This window comes from Cuculus canorus, chromosome Z, assembly GCF_017976375.1.
Source record: "Cuculus canorus isolate bCucCan1 chromosome Z, bCucCan1.pri, whole genome shotgun sequence".
NCBI lineage: Eukaryota > Metazoa > Chordata > Aves > Cuculiformes > Cuculidae > Cuculus > Cuculus canorus.
Window position 1 is genome coordinate 53,546,522 of NC_071441.1, and position 15,338 is coordinate 53,561,859.

Genomic DNA, 15,338 nt, shown 5'->3' on the forward strand with positions numbered 1-15,338 from the left:
TGCCATGTGACAAAACTTTAAGTGTAATCTGTGATATTTATTCTCTCTTTACTCTTAGTTTTTCCTTTGTTTTCCTTTATTTTTAAAAGCAATTTACACCAGTCTTTTACCTATGTACATTTTTCCTTATTTTCCTGTCATGTTCTGACAAATCTCTTCAAATTCTAGATGTGACCTGGAGAAAGCAAACATAATCTTCAACCCTGTTCATTGCCAGATCCAATTGCCAAGCCCACATAGATAAGTGACAGTTGTCCTAAGAATGACATTGAGCAATTAGTCAAATGGATTTGCTCATTAGGCACATCCAGACAGTCCTGTGATAAAATCATATAATCTTGCCTCCCAGGCCCTTGCTATACCAAGCGCAACAATTACAGCACTGAAAAAGAGTAATCAGTATTTAATATGGGAAACAAAGAAATACTTTCTAGCCTTTCCATTGTTTCCACAAGTTTTGATCTAATGTCATTTCAAAGGATCACATTTCCTACCCCACCCTTCACCTTGCTTCCCTAAAGTCAACCCTGAACTCCCTCTCCACATAAATACCCTCCCATGTGAGATCAATACATGTACCCTCAACACAGGGCTGGTAATGTGCTTTCATCTGTAAAAATTGATCAGATGATCAAAGAAGAGGAAAGAAATTGTTCAATTGTTAACTATTTATAAACCCTAAGAGGACCTTGAAACATAACCAAAAGCAGAAAGAAAAATACAAAGAGCAATATGTTCAGCGAGACATCTTATGTAATTTAAGATCTATCTCAATAATTCCATTAGACCTGTACCCCAAAAGTCATATGTGTTCTTAAAAGGCTCATCATCCAGAAAGAAAGACATATAAATCACTGAACTGGTTGATAAAAACATTTAACAAAATAAAAGTTAAGGACACATTCCCAGCTGATTGACTGTGAAATTTCACACAGTAGTTTTTAACTTTAATTTTTCCTTTTTCACTGGTTGTATCTTCCAAGCCTAAATTTCAAATATTATGACATCAGTATTTCAAGATTAAAAAAAAAAAAAAGCTTTACAGGAACACACAGGAACACAGTACTTTTCACAAAAATTCCCTCTACAGTGTAGTGATCACAATGACAAACATAACTCTGTAGTATTTACTTACTGAACACGAAACAGTCATGTTCTTGTGTTCCACAATCTATTAAGAGATTTAGTGATTTTATCTATTAGCTTCTAGAAGTAAACTAGCTTGCTTAGCTGTTATTTGAAGAAAGAAGGTGTTAGAGGGTACTTTCATTGTTTTAATATAATTAATCACAAGATCTCTTAAGGGATATTCTTTGTTTAAAAAAATATACATGCGTGCATAGGTCAGCTCCAGATTTGTTTACTACAGCAGAAAAACAGGAATGCAGGGAGGAATAATTTATAGTTTCCAGTAAATATATTGTCTAATATGTAAAGTTACTCAGTCAGTAAGTTTGTCACATAGTGCCATCTTCCTGCCAAGATCTAGTTTCTATGTTAAATATTTAAAAGCAAAATTTTGTTTTACACGTTCCCTACACCCACATTTCTTTTTTGTCCTTTCAGCAACCTATCATAATGTATTTTCTCCCATTATCACATTGAAATGCATTTTCCAAGGGTCTTATTGTAAACAAAACAATCAACTCATTCAGCTGCTCATTCTCTAGGCTAGGCCATGAGAAATGGATTAAAACTCCATGTATTTCATTTAAGTTAAAAGAGTATAGATGTAATTTACCATCACTTCATATCAACTACACTTTTAACAGCATAAGTCACTAAATATCAAATGTTATCATTATTATCTGTTATTGTATGCCCACAAAAAAAACTTCAAACACATCCTCAGCCCCTATTTCACTGACTAAAGCACATCTATTCCAATTTATACTTCATGTGACACCAAAACTTGTCTCCTTTCCAAGGTTCAATATATTCTGAAAGAAGAACAGATTCAAAACCTTCTGCTGAAACTGTTGCATTTTTCAGAAAGGTATTAAAACCTTATTTGCCTTTACTAATAGAAAGCAAATACAAGCATCATCCTGCAGCCTTGTTATTAAATAATAATATGAAAAGTGAAAATTGTGGCCCCACCTCCTGGTTGAAAGACTGTTGAAGTATTTTGCCACTCTCTGCTACCTTAAGAATACCCACGAAGGGAAGAATGTAATCTTTCAAAAATAAGAAGTGGCTGCTGTCCATCACGCAAAGGAAAAAAACTTAAGAATCTGTGAGAGTCTCTGGTTACAAATCCTGGATGGAACTTAGTGCTGTTTTCAGGCTAGAAGCAAACATTTGAATTCCAAAAATAGAATCAATTTTAGCAATGCCTCACTGTCTCCAGAGCTTCCCTGTGGGGAAGTTATATCTCCTCCGGAAGATCTGAGAGCCATTTATAGAGAGAGTTAGTAGAGAAAAGGCAGTTCAAGATTCTACATTGGCTTTCTTACCAGCATCTTTCACCTATTTGTTATTCATCTAATGAGAAAAGAGTACCCACTGATATACATCCTCTGTATTGTATGAAATCATTAGTCACACTCAATTGCAGGACTACCAGTGTCATTCACCACATGGATTCTTTTCTGTGAGACATGGCTCAAAGTTGAATCAAGATCCAGTTGAATGTATCAAGGCAATACAAAACAATGTGCCTGTAAAGCTAATAAACTCAAAGAGGAAACAGCATATCACTTCGGGTAAACAAATTTGCATGTATTTCTTTTCAGTAAGAGTTTATTTACAAGTGCAGGAGGATTAGAACACTTTGACAAACTGCTTTCCCTGATGCCTTGAGTCATTTCCTGTTCAGGATCTTGGGACATGTGAATCTGGGCATTAGACAAAAAACAATCTTCACCTCACTAACGGGGTCTGACAGTACTGGAAGGGGGTATGAGAGAGCTTACAACTTTTCTGTACTTGAAAATTTTCAAGACCTAGCAAGAAATATCCACACCAGACCTGATCCAGTACCATCAACGTACCTACTTCGACTGTTGTGTTGGACTAGGTAAACTCTATAGGTTCCTTCCGAACAAAATATTTATGATTCTATTATATTTATACTGTATTTCACAGTATTGCATGTTCATAACTGTAACTCATTAACTTTACCAATGTTCATGTCACAGAACACAATAAATTTGGTGTTCTCCAATTTTCTGTAAAATAGTAAATTCTCTTTATTTAAATATAGGATGTTCTTTAGGGTCAGGTTAGAAAAGAAGAATAAAATCTGGCCAAGGATGTTAAGGACAACATGAAAAGCTTCTATAAGTATATCAGTGATAAAAGGAAGACTAGGGAGAATTCAAGCCCTCTCAAGAAAAAAAAAGAGACCTGGTTGCCCAGGATATAGAGAAGGCTGAGGGACTCAATAAACTTTTTGCCTCATTCTTCACTAGCAAGGTCTCAAGTCACACCACCCAAGTTGAAGAAGGCAAAAGCTGGGGCTGGGAGAACAGAGAATCACCCACTGTAAGAGAGTATTGGGTTTCAGACCATCTGAGGAACCTGAAGATGCATAAGTCCATGAAATGAAATGAAACACATCCACAGGTCCTGAAGGAAAGTGTGGATGAAGTTGCTAAGCCATTATCCATCATATTTGAGAAGTCATGGCAGTGAAGTCCTCCCTGACTGGTAAAAGGAAACAGAAGTCCCGTTTTTGAAAAAGATAATAAGACCCAGGAAACTACAGGCTGATCAGTCTCACCTCTGTGCCTGGCAATATCATGGAACAAATCTTCCAGAAAACTGTGCTGAGGCACATGTTTAAAAAAAGGGTTGATTAGTGGTACCCAGCATAGTTTCATTAAGGGTAAATCATGGCTGGCAAATTTGATGGCCTTCTAGAATGGGGCTACAACATTGGTGGATAATAATATCATCTACCTGGATTTGTGCAAAACATTTGATACTGTCCTGCATGACATTCTGGTCTCCAAATAGGAGAGATATGGATGTCATGGATAGACTATAATAAGGAATTGGCTGGATGATCATACTCAAAGTGTTATGGTCAACGGCATAATGTCCGGGTGGAGACCAGCAACAAATGATGTTACTCAGGGGTTGGTATTGGGACTTGTGTTGTTTAACATCTTTGTCACAGACACGGACATGGGCAGTGGGATTGAAAGCCCACACCACCAAGCTGTGTGGAGAGGCTGACATCTTGGATAGAAGGGATGCCATCCTGAGAGACATGGACAGGTTTGAGAGCTGAGCCAGTGCTAACCTCATGAAGTTCAATAAGGGAAATTGTTAGGTCCTACTCCTGGGTCAGGGCAATCTCAAGCACAATTATGGGCTGGATAGAGAATGGATTGAGAGAAGCCCCAAAGAGAAGGACTTGGGGGTACCAGTAGCTGAGAAGCTCAATATAAGCTGTCAATGTGTGCTTGCAACCAAGAAAGCCAACCATTTCCTGGGCTGCATCTAAAGGACTGTGACTAGCACTAGTGGAGGGAGGAAATTCTGTCTCTCTACTCCATTTTCAGGAGTGCTCACCTGAAGCATTGCATTCAATTTTGGAGTCCTCGGTGCAGGAAGAACATTGATCTGCTCGATTGAGTCCAGAGGGCCATGAAGACGATGCGAGGGCTGGAACACCTCATGTAGAAGGTCAGGTTGATAGACACGGGTTTGTTCAGCCTGGAGGAGAGAAGACTCCAGAGACACCTCCTAACAGCCTTCCAGTACTTAAAGGGGATCCACAGAAAACCTGTGGAGGAGTTCTTTATCAAAGAATGCAGTGACAGAACAAAGGGTAATGGTTTTAACCTGAAAGAGGAGAGATTCAGATAAGATATTAGAGGGAAACTCTTTACTGTGAGGATAATGAGGCACAAGAACAGTTTGCCCAGAGAAGCTGTGGATTCTGTATCCCTGTAGTTGTGCAAGGCCAAGATGAAGGAGGTTTTGAGCAACCTGATCTAGTGGAAGGTAGCCTTGCCCAAGGAATGGTGGTTGGAACTGGATGAGCTTTAAGGTCCCTCCCAACTCAAACAATTCCATGATTCTATGATTCTAAACATTGATCACATACATCCATGAATAATAATGCCTTTTGATCATGCTTTGTTAAAGTGAATCACCACATCATCTATGAAAACACTGTTGGCACCACCACACCCTTTATTGCATGGTCCAGAAGAGAAAATAAATGAATTATAATAAACATATTTATATAATTAAAAAATTTTAAAGCCTGATACTACTGCTAACAAAAAAAGATCACATCAGAAATATAGGCAATATTTATTAAACTGAAGCTATAGTAGAATCTTTTAAAATTATTTAGAAAATAAGTCACAGTAATATTTTGTTTAGTTTGAAGGTCTACTCAACTCAAAAGTTTAGAAAATGAAGTAACCTTCTTCCAGAAGCATATTGGAAGTTATCACAAAAAAGGTTTAATATGTATTAAAATTAACAGTCAGGTACTGCAGGTATTTCATTTCTATAACTTAGGAAGCCAACAGAGTAGATTCAGCAAGAGTCATGCAATGATGAACATATAAGAACATTTAGCTGCAGTTTAATTAACCTTTGAGTAACACAGACATTTAGTTTATTGAACTTTTACTGAAATCAACAGTAGCCTTAAAACGTATTTCAAAGGGAAAAATAGTAGCCCAGGAGCTACATACACATCCTCTTGGTTGGCAGTCTGGAAAATGTCATCTTCAAAGGATTAGAGCTTTATTTGAGGATCCTAATTTAAAATGTTGCTGTGAGACATAATGTCATCTCTGGTCATGCCACGAAATAAAGTAGAAAGATGTCACTAACCTTTATTGACAACTCCATGAAATGTAAAATTAAGGCAACCATTGTGAATTTGCTGCAGAGCCCTTTATTCCCTCAGCTCCCACTTGACTTGGTTTAAAGGAACAACAAATTTCTTTCATAGTAAGATGTGTCACTCTGGAGCATTGCAGGTTAAAAGTATGTTATATTGCTTGGCACAAAAATTCTCAATTTGTGGAATACGAGCTGCGTGGCAACATTAGCAGTTACTTTTACCTGAATACCATCCAAAAGAAAAGACAAGATACAGCATTCAGATGTAATAACAGTCTGAAGCATAATGTGGGCACCACAGCCCCAATTAGTGGTCCTGAGTGATTCCAATCATCACCAACATTTACAAGATCCAAACTCTTACTATTAACAGCCTAACAACTAGTTACTAAGTAAGATCATCCTGCAAATAGACACTATCCTTCATGAAAGAGAATAATTAATTGCACCATAAGTCTGAGGTTCATATCTTTCTCCTACTTGAGAAGGCTGAAACCCTCTTCCTCTCATTATTAATTGATAATCATCACCATCATCTTAGACGTATATATGCAAATGATTAAGTGTTAATCCCCCACTCTGACTAGATTAACTCTGTTTCATTCTGTAGGCTACCACAGATAAAATAATAGAGTTAATTCTGACTTCTATGGTCTCCAGGGGAATACAATAGCTGCAATCTATTGTCAAGGGATACAATTCAAAAGAGTGATAAAATTTTAAAATAAATATGAAATTTCACAGAAAACTCACATGCTGACACCTATGAAACCAAAGACAACAGCATAATTCAACAGTAAATTACTATGATATGATAACATTGCACCTGGAATGCTTCATTGTGAACCAGAACTACCATGTGCAAAACACTTAAGAGAATTAACATGCAAATATGGGGCCAAATACTCTGCTCAAATAAAATGCTATGCTTTATTGACTTGGATGTTATGTCAATTTATACCTGTAAAGAACTTCTTATCATGTAGTAAAACTCTTCTCAAGTAATGGAGTCTGATTGTTTCTTATTCCATCTTTCAGAAAACTTTTCCTTAAGAATCTGATAGATTCAAAGTCATTGAACTAGCTCAGTTAGGAATTAAATTATAAATGCAGCATATAACAGTAAAGAACATAACGATTACAAAAGGTGGATGTATTGCAGCCCTAAGAGGCAACAGTAGCTCTTTTATTCTATAATACTCCTTGCTTAAACTGAGCAATGCATTTTGGTATACATTATATTTTCATTGCACTCTTTAAAATCAATGAAAAGAGCCTGAGATACGTTTTGTATCTACATTACCTGAGAAATACCACCAACAAAAATATAAAGACCTACTTAATAGTGTGCTTTTATTTTGAAAGTTAGAGTTTCAAAGGACCTCCACAGAACTAAACTTTGACAAAAATACTGTCTAAGTTATTTTGTAAAATATAGGGAAGACAAGTAGCCAGGTATTGTTCTAGGTGGAGCAGAGTGGAGTTTAGGCTCCTGGGGTTCAAAGGTAATAATGTAATTACGTAACATTCTTGCTTTTCTGCAATTCTGGCCCCATGCCAATGTCACTGTAGTCCCCAAAATTTAAGCTATGTCATTAACTAAAAGGCATGTTATCATCTAAGCCTCCATTCATTCACAGAGAAAATGTCAAAAAGATTCAACTATACGAGTGTATGGGAGATGAGGTTTGCAAGGCTGAGCAGGTGAAGGATGAACTTTTCTGAAACAGTAAAATGCAGAAGGATAAAATAAATCTAGGAAGGGTAGACATGCACATTTATCCTTCCACAAAAAAGCAAAACTGGCTTCATCCAAATGGAGGAGGCTTACAACAGGTTTCCATTGAAACACATAAAACTATACCTAATTTCTTTTCCTCTGTTAACCCTTTTATTTTAATTTTGGACTTATGTATCTGGAGATAAAAAAAGTAGGACATTCATGCAGGTGTGTTAAAAAACTAGACTACTTATCATAATCTTACTTGTAGGACCTTTTCAAATACAGAATTGCAGATTACATGAGTATGATTTCAATTATTCCTGTGTGAAAACATCTTTTCTAGTCTTATTTGATTTTTTTTTCCTTAAGCTTTAATGATCACTTCTCTTTAATGGGAGAATAGTATTTTATGTGGGCACATATGCATGCAGAGAGGAAAAGAGAAGAAAAACTTCATAGGTGTTCATTTTGTCTAGTTATGGAGTAATGGACTACTAAATTTGCATTGGATTTCATACTTATTACTGATTGTGCTTCCTCATTAACAAGTGTGATTTAAGTGCCTAATAAAGTCTTCTGTCAAAATTTAATCTACTTTTGATTTGACTTTAACACCAGTCATTGATTACATATAACTCATTATATTGATCATTTGTATGCATTTACATACTTTGCTTAAGAATTCTGTTTGATATGATTATACCATAACTTTAGAGTTTTAATTAAAAAGTTAGAGGTTTTTTGAATGCAGTCTTTAACAAAGCTTTTATTATTGTTGCCAGGATGAAGACTAGAAAAGCAAGGGAACTCAGTGTATTATTTGCAGGTTTTTTGTGTCTGAAGATAAATGTTAAAATCAATGCACTTTGAATTAATTTAATTAATGAAAACATAGTCTCTTTCTGCTGAAAAAAAAATCATTCCTTGTCTGTTCTGCCTCACACTCTTTTTAAGAACTTCATATCATAACTTTTCTGTTAGACCTGGTCTGTCTTCCATTTTCAAAATGGCATTTCTGAAAATTCTTCTGAGACCCATTCCCCTATGACTATACATAATTTGCCTAAGTATTCTGGAGACAACTTTTTCGTCTCCTCCAAATTCTGGATTATGTTGGTAGCTGCCACAGTACTCAGCTGAAAAAGTATCCCACAGCAGGAAAAGCCAGAACTTTTTCTATTCCGCTACCATCAATATTTCATAAAAATGTTACGCAATTAGACTTTTTGAAAAGAATTGAAAATTATCTTTAGTCACCAGTATATTCTTTTTCCATTTCTTTTTCTTCAAGCACAGAGAAAGATGCACTTTGTACCAAATCTTCTGAATATGCTGTAGGTTGGAAGGTAATGCTACATATGTGTTCTGTACAAATTGTGCAAGTCAGACAATGTACACATCGATGAAATTCTTGTAAATATTTAACAAGATAAAATACCATATTTAATAGATTTTTTGAGACTTTAATATTTATAAAGTTAAAATAAAGATTATTGCCCTTGATCTTAAGATAGTAGCTTGGGTCTTTTTGTATTATTTCCTGCTGGTTTCCTTGACCTTCTGCCAGCTTGTTAGAGGTAGTTGCCAAGTCTTATTCACGTGTGTTAAAGCTGTGCTGGGATGATATCTCAATACCAGCGCTCCCAGCAAGACAGTCACACTTAATTAATTAATGTCTATTGTCCTTGAAGTCCACAAATTCAAATAGAAAGAATAGCAGCATTCTGCCCTAATACCCAAGAAATTAAAAAAAAAAAAAAGATGGCTGGAGTTTGAAACACTGAAACACATGTTACTTAACATCAGATCTTGAAGAATTTGACATGTGTGCCAAGACTCAGGCAGGAAAAAAAGAAAAACAAAAAAAAAAAAAAAAGGTTACAGACATAGATTAAAAAGAGATTGCTGCAAAAGTAGATGTTCCCGAAACAAGCTGTTTAGTGTTTGGATGGATATAGTTAGCATAGGTTATGCACTTGTCACACGAAAAATGACAGAACCACAGAAACGGAAAGGACGTGTCTAGAAGCTGCAGTATGACTGAAAATCTTCTGCCCACATTCAGATCTGACAGCACAGTGGCCAAATCCTCTCTGGGAGCCATATGCCACACTGTTGCCTCTCAAAGTCTGGCATTTGCCTCTTGGTGTCTTTCTAACTGTTTTTCTTTTCCATACAAGCTCACATCTACCTAAACCAGTCTGGATAAACACACTGTTCCATCACCTGGGCATAAACTGAGTCTAATCCTATGTCTTGGAATTCAGGTTTCATCCTTATACATAGTTATATATCTTCATCGCAAACCCACAGCAAATGTGTTGTCAAGATTTGTAGTGGTCCAAAGCTGTGGAGCTTTTCCCAAGAGCTTCAAAATGTGATTTTAAAGTGATAATCTAAGAAACTGGCTAAAAACAGAGCTGAAAAGTAAGCAGTGTCATATTAAACTTTAAGCAGAAAGAAATCTATAAGATATTGGACTTTGTTCTCCCTCTGAAAAAAATGTATTTCGAAGAGAACTCACCAAATGAAATCACTGTATATATGTCTTAATGTAAGCACAATAAATCATATACTTAATAATATGAAAATAAAAAGTACAGGTAGGGAAAATAGATAGTGATTAGACCAAAGCTTAGCATTTGAATGTCTTGAATTCAATTTGCAGCTTTCAATTTCCTAAAAATTGTTCAGTAGGTTATAGGACACAAAAAAAATTAAAATCATCAAGAAACCTGCCAAAATCTTTACTTGAAGCTATTTTTTCAGATTCCTGCTGCAATTAAGATTTTTTAATATCCTGTTAGGTGCTCATCTATAGTACATATAGCTGAATACATCTTATGCTTCTCTGTTCGGAGGAAATAACTCACATAAATGACAGTGCCGCATGGGTATAGACTATTTTTGGATGAGCCTATGTGAGCCTCTGTTCCTTATCATAACATAAAATCAAAAATTATTTTTTTTGCTTTGTTAAGAAGTGATAGAACTCTGCATATTTAAAAATGGAAGTTAGTTTGACAACAAAGAAAAGGATAGACCTTCAATAAAGCTTCCCAGTGAAGCAGAATTTACTTGAAATACTGATTGTAAGGACTTAAATGCAAGCTGTATTTGGCCATCATTACATCAGTGAAAATCCTAGGTTATTGAACTATTTATAACACTCAATCCACTCATGCATCACGCAAGTGACAGTCTTGTCTGTGGGGATTTCATTTGGCACAGATAATTGTTGTTTCCTCTGCCTCCTGTACATTTATTTCTTAATGTGCTTGCACGCACATGTACCAGGGATAGACCTATTATATCTGTCTAGAATCCAGCCATATAGTCTCTGAACATAGATCATACTCCTGTTTCCCAATTCACTTAACATTTCAGTGAAAGCATTGCTAAAATATCTGTGAATAACACTAGAGCTTCTGAAAGCAACTATCTTATCCTTGTCAGAAAGAGAGTTTATTTGCTCACAGCCACTTTAAAGGATATGTCACCTAAATCCTGACATAATTCAAAATATTCTGTGCTCTGGGCTAAATACATTTAGTGGAACAGCTGGTCAGGATATTTCAGGCTTCACAGTCTTTTCACAGGAAAATTTCAGCTTTTGATTGGAACAGACCACAATGTTTTTAAAAGGTTGGACTCCACATCAAAATGCAAAACTCCCAACTAAAAATAGCAGAGAGCTTAGTGCTTAGATACAGACCTGTAGTGGAAGTTTCCACTTATGCTTTGCTCAGGAATTCTTGTACCTTTGCATTATTGCTGAAAAGGGTAACACTGTATGTTATCAGATATGCCAAGATGACCTGCTCCCCATTACTTTTTTGGATATTGTCTCAGTTGAAGACTTTGAGTAGGGATGTCAATCTCAGTTCTCTAATGTAAAGGCCACCCACCTCTGTGGTGTGATGATTATCCCCGTGAACATACATACTGAATGGTCCTGAAGCAGAGTTTGAAATCTTACTGGTTTCAATAGGAGGAATACCTGGTAAAATGTATCACATTTTTACGCAAATATGAACTAAACTGGAAACAAGTATTTAATGGTGTAGACACTATTCAACACACATGTAAGCATGCATTCAGGAATTTCGAAAGCAGAAAGAATCAGTCAAACTTTTAATTAATCATTGATTTAATCATGGAAGCAAAAGTTCTTGAATCTCCTGATTTATATAAATTATTAAACGTACAAAAAATAAGAGAAAAATCTGTCAAATATTCATTATCCTCGGCTGCTCTGTAAAAGTGCTTAACTACGCAACACTGTAAAAAATCGATAAAAAGCGCATTCAAATATGTACATATATGTATGTAGAGCGATATACTGTTACTGAATCAGTATAAATATAAAATTAGAGGTAAAAAGGAAAGTAAAAACTACACCTACCCTTGAACTGGATAATTTTGAGAAACAGATGTTCTTTTTCCTTTGCCATACCAAGCTGTAAGAAAATTCAATATTTTTTATTTTGAAGGAGGACATAAAAAAATAAATTGTATGGCACACATCAATACAGTAACAAAAGGTAGACTTTAACGAAACCATGCATTTTTCACAGAAACACGTTTTACTCCTCTCTGTAAAAAGAAAATGAACAGGAACTGTAGCGTGGTTACCAATTATTCAAACCTCGTGCAAAAAAAATTAACTCTTTACAAGTCTTGTATGGTAATGAAATGTTCACAATAAGCAGCATTTTTAACCATTCATACAAGAGTGGTGTTTCGTTGTAGACACAAACTGGTTTGTACAAATATGTGCAGAACATGACTCCTCTCTAAAGAACATAAAAGGAGCTAAAGTGCTTGCCAGTCAACCTCTCCCACTTTCAGGCTGATTCAATTACCAACACACATCACACATTACAGTAGCTATAAATTCATTTTAAGTTAGAAGAGATTCCCTTCAGCCACACATTCAGGACGTTCCTCTAGTTTACTAGGAGTAGATAATAGGGATAGTCTTTAACACCTTTAACTTGTGTAAACACCTGTTCATACTGTTTAGGGAAACAGTAACTCCTTGGTAGTTAAATTCATCTCTAAAAGCAAAGTTCTGTTCTAGCTGCCATACCATTTTATTTTCATAACTGATCATCCTGAATGAATATTTTAATATTTACACCAGCGACATTTATTTCCACAATTTTGAATACATGCATGTTTTGAGTAAGGCCATACAAAATGGGCAGTATTAGAGGTCATGAGCTTCATATACACCAGTGTTACATTAAACTTCATTCTCATAGTCCTAGTATGTTTTTTTTCCCTTGCACCTTTGTAGATTCAAATTCCCAGAAGACATAATCTGTAAGTGACTTCTGAAATCACATTTTCCAGTGAAGAGAAGAATCAAGTGCCAGCAAATATTTGGCAATAAAGTAATTGATAATAGGTCTACAGTTCCCTAGAAAAGTCCATCTTCAGACAGTCGTGTAAAGAAAGCCTTGGCAGATTAATTATGAAAAGAGTCACTCACTATCATGTATTGCAATTGCTGGGCTAAATGGAGAGCTGAATCAACAACATTACCAAGCTGCCATCCCTATGTACTCTCTTAAAGACACAAGCATCTTAAGGATGGACTTAACAAATCTAGAGAGTTACCAGAATTTTTTTCTGAAGAAGATAATGTCTGCTAAACCATTCATTGGTACAATGATGCTTGTACAGTTCATGACAGCCCTCCCTGTATGCTCGGAAGGCAGCATAGATCACGGGCTAATCTGATGTCTATGCTGCTAATATATGTAAAATTAGTGTTTTCCACACCTTCATGAAGATCTGGCATCTCTTTGGAACTATTACTCATAAGATATGGTGCTTTACAGAAAACAAATTATGTTCCATCTGTTGAAAATACCTATTACACCAATGCCTATCGAAAATAGGTTTACATTAATGAACCTTAGCAGAAGGAGAAGGTCCTTTTCTGTCCCATTTGCATCTACAGAAAAAATATTTTTATAAAATCAGTCAGCAGTAAAGAATAATACTCTTAAAATTAATCTATAGCCTATTAGTAAAGTTGCTGGGGTGTGGCATGAAATTCACATTTTTACTTGGCATGAAAAATGTGCTAATTGAGACGGTCACTGTAAGATTTATTATACCCTTATTTACTCATTACTATCTTACAGTTTTGTAAATACTGTGATACTAGCTCATAGGAAGAAAAGTGCTTTTGTATTAAAATTATATTTTAATTAATATTCTTATAGAATATTCTCATAGACTATTAACTAAAATTTATTCATAATTAAACAATTTAAAAGTAAATTAACTAAAATAGTTACAAGTGTTCTTGCAGCCCAGAAAGTCAACTGTAACCTGGGCTGCATAAAAAGAAGCATGGCCAGAAAGCTGAGGGAGGTGATTCTCCCCCTCCACTCTGCTCCTGTGTCCAGCTCTGGGACCCTCAGCACAAGAAAGACACAAATCTCTTAAAGAGGATCTAGAGGAAGACTATAAAAATGATAAGAGGGGAAAAAACACTTTTTCCATGAAGACAGGCTGAGAGTTGTGATTGCTCAGCCTGGAGACAAGAAGATTCTGGGAAGCCCTGAAGTGGCCTTTCAGTACTTAAAGAGGTTTTATGAGAAAGATGGAGAGAGGCTTTTTACATATGTAGCATTTAGTGAGAGGACAAGGGACAATTGTTTTAAACCGAAAGAGGGTAGATTTGGATTGGACATAAGAATGATTTCTTTTTTACAATGAGGGTTGTGCAACACTGGAAGAAATTGCCCAGAGAAGCTGCAGATTATCCACCATGGATCTTCAAAGTCAGGTCAGATGTGGCTTTGATCAGTCTGATCCAGAGAGACATGTCCCAGCCTATGGCAGAGGAGATGGCCTAGATGACCTTTAAAGGTCTTTACCAATCCAAATCATTCTATTTCATGATTCTGTGGTAAGTTATGGTACATTCAGAGTGAGAATAGTTGAGTTTGGCTGCTGTAGTACATATGTTCTGATGCAGTTTTAAGTTATATGGGTACTTTTTGTCAATAATATCCCCATTTCATGAAATGCACAGAATAAGTGCTCCTATGTAATGACTATTTTCTCGTTATTTCGTAGTCTCATTCTCACTTAAAAAAAATGGTCTCAGGACACTGTGTGACATTAAAACCGTGTTTAAAGTGATGTGAAAGTTTTAATACTCAGAGCAAAAGTCTAATTTTTTTACATAATTTTGAATAAAGAAATTTGCTCTTGGTATTATAAACCTGACTGCTATCACCAGCAAAGAACAAACAAGCCGTAGAGCATGAAAATCATGGTAACTTTTAACAAATATAATTCAGAAGTGGCAGAATCCACTTTAAGCCGTCTGAAATTGAAATCATTCTCTCTCTTGGAATCATGAAAAACGGACTTTGTCTTTTAGTGACAAAGTCCTATTAGATTTTTTTATTCTAAAACTATATTTTCTATCTTTTGTAACGTTCTTAAAGTTCACTGCACACCTACATTTCTAGGAGACTTTCATAAATGTGTCAAGTTATTAATACTTTGTAATTTGCTTAAACTTTAAAATTTAGGTACTATGTAATTGAAAGTAAACAGAAAAAACATACTGAAAAAACATACTGATAAAGGTTTTACCAGCAAAAAGTCTACAGTTTTTACACAATTATTTTAAAAGTGTTCTTTTTAGAATTCAGTAGTATAAAAAGTCCATAAAACTTATAAAATAAAAAGTTCATTATGAGACAAAATATAAAGTTGTAACCATTAAAAAAACCTTCCTCATTACTTTATATTAAGTCCCTGC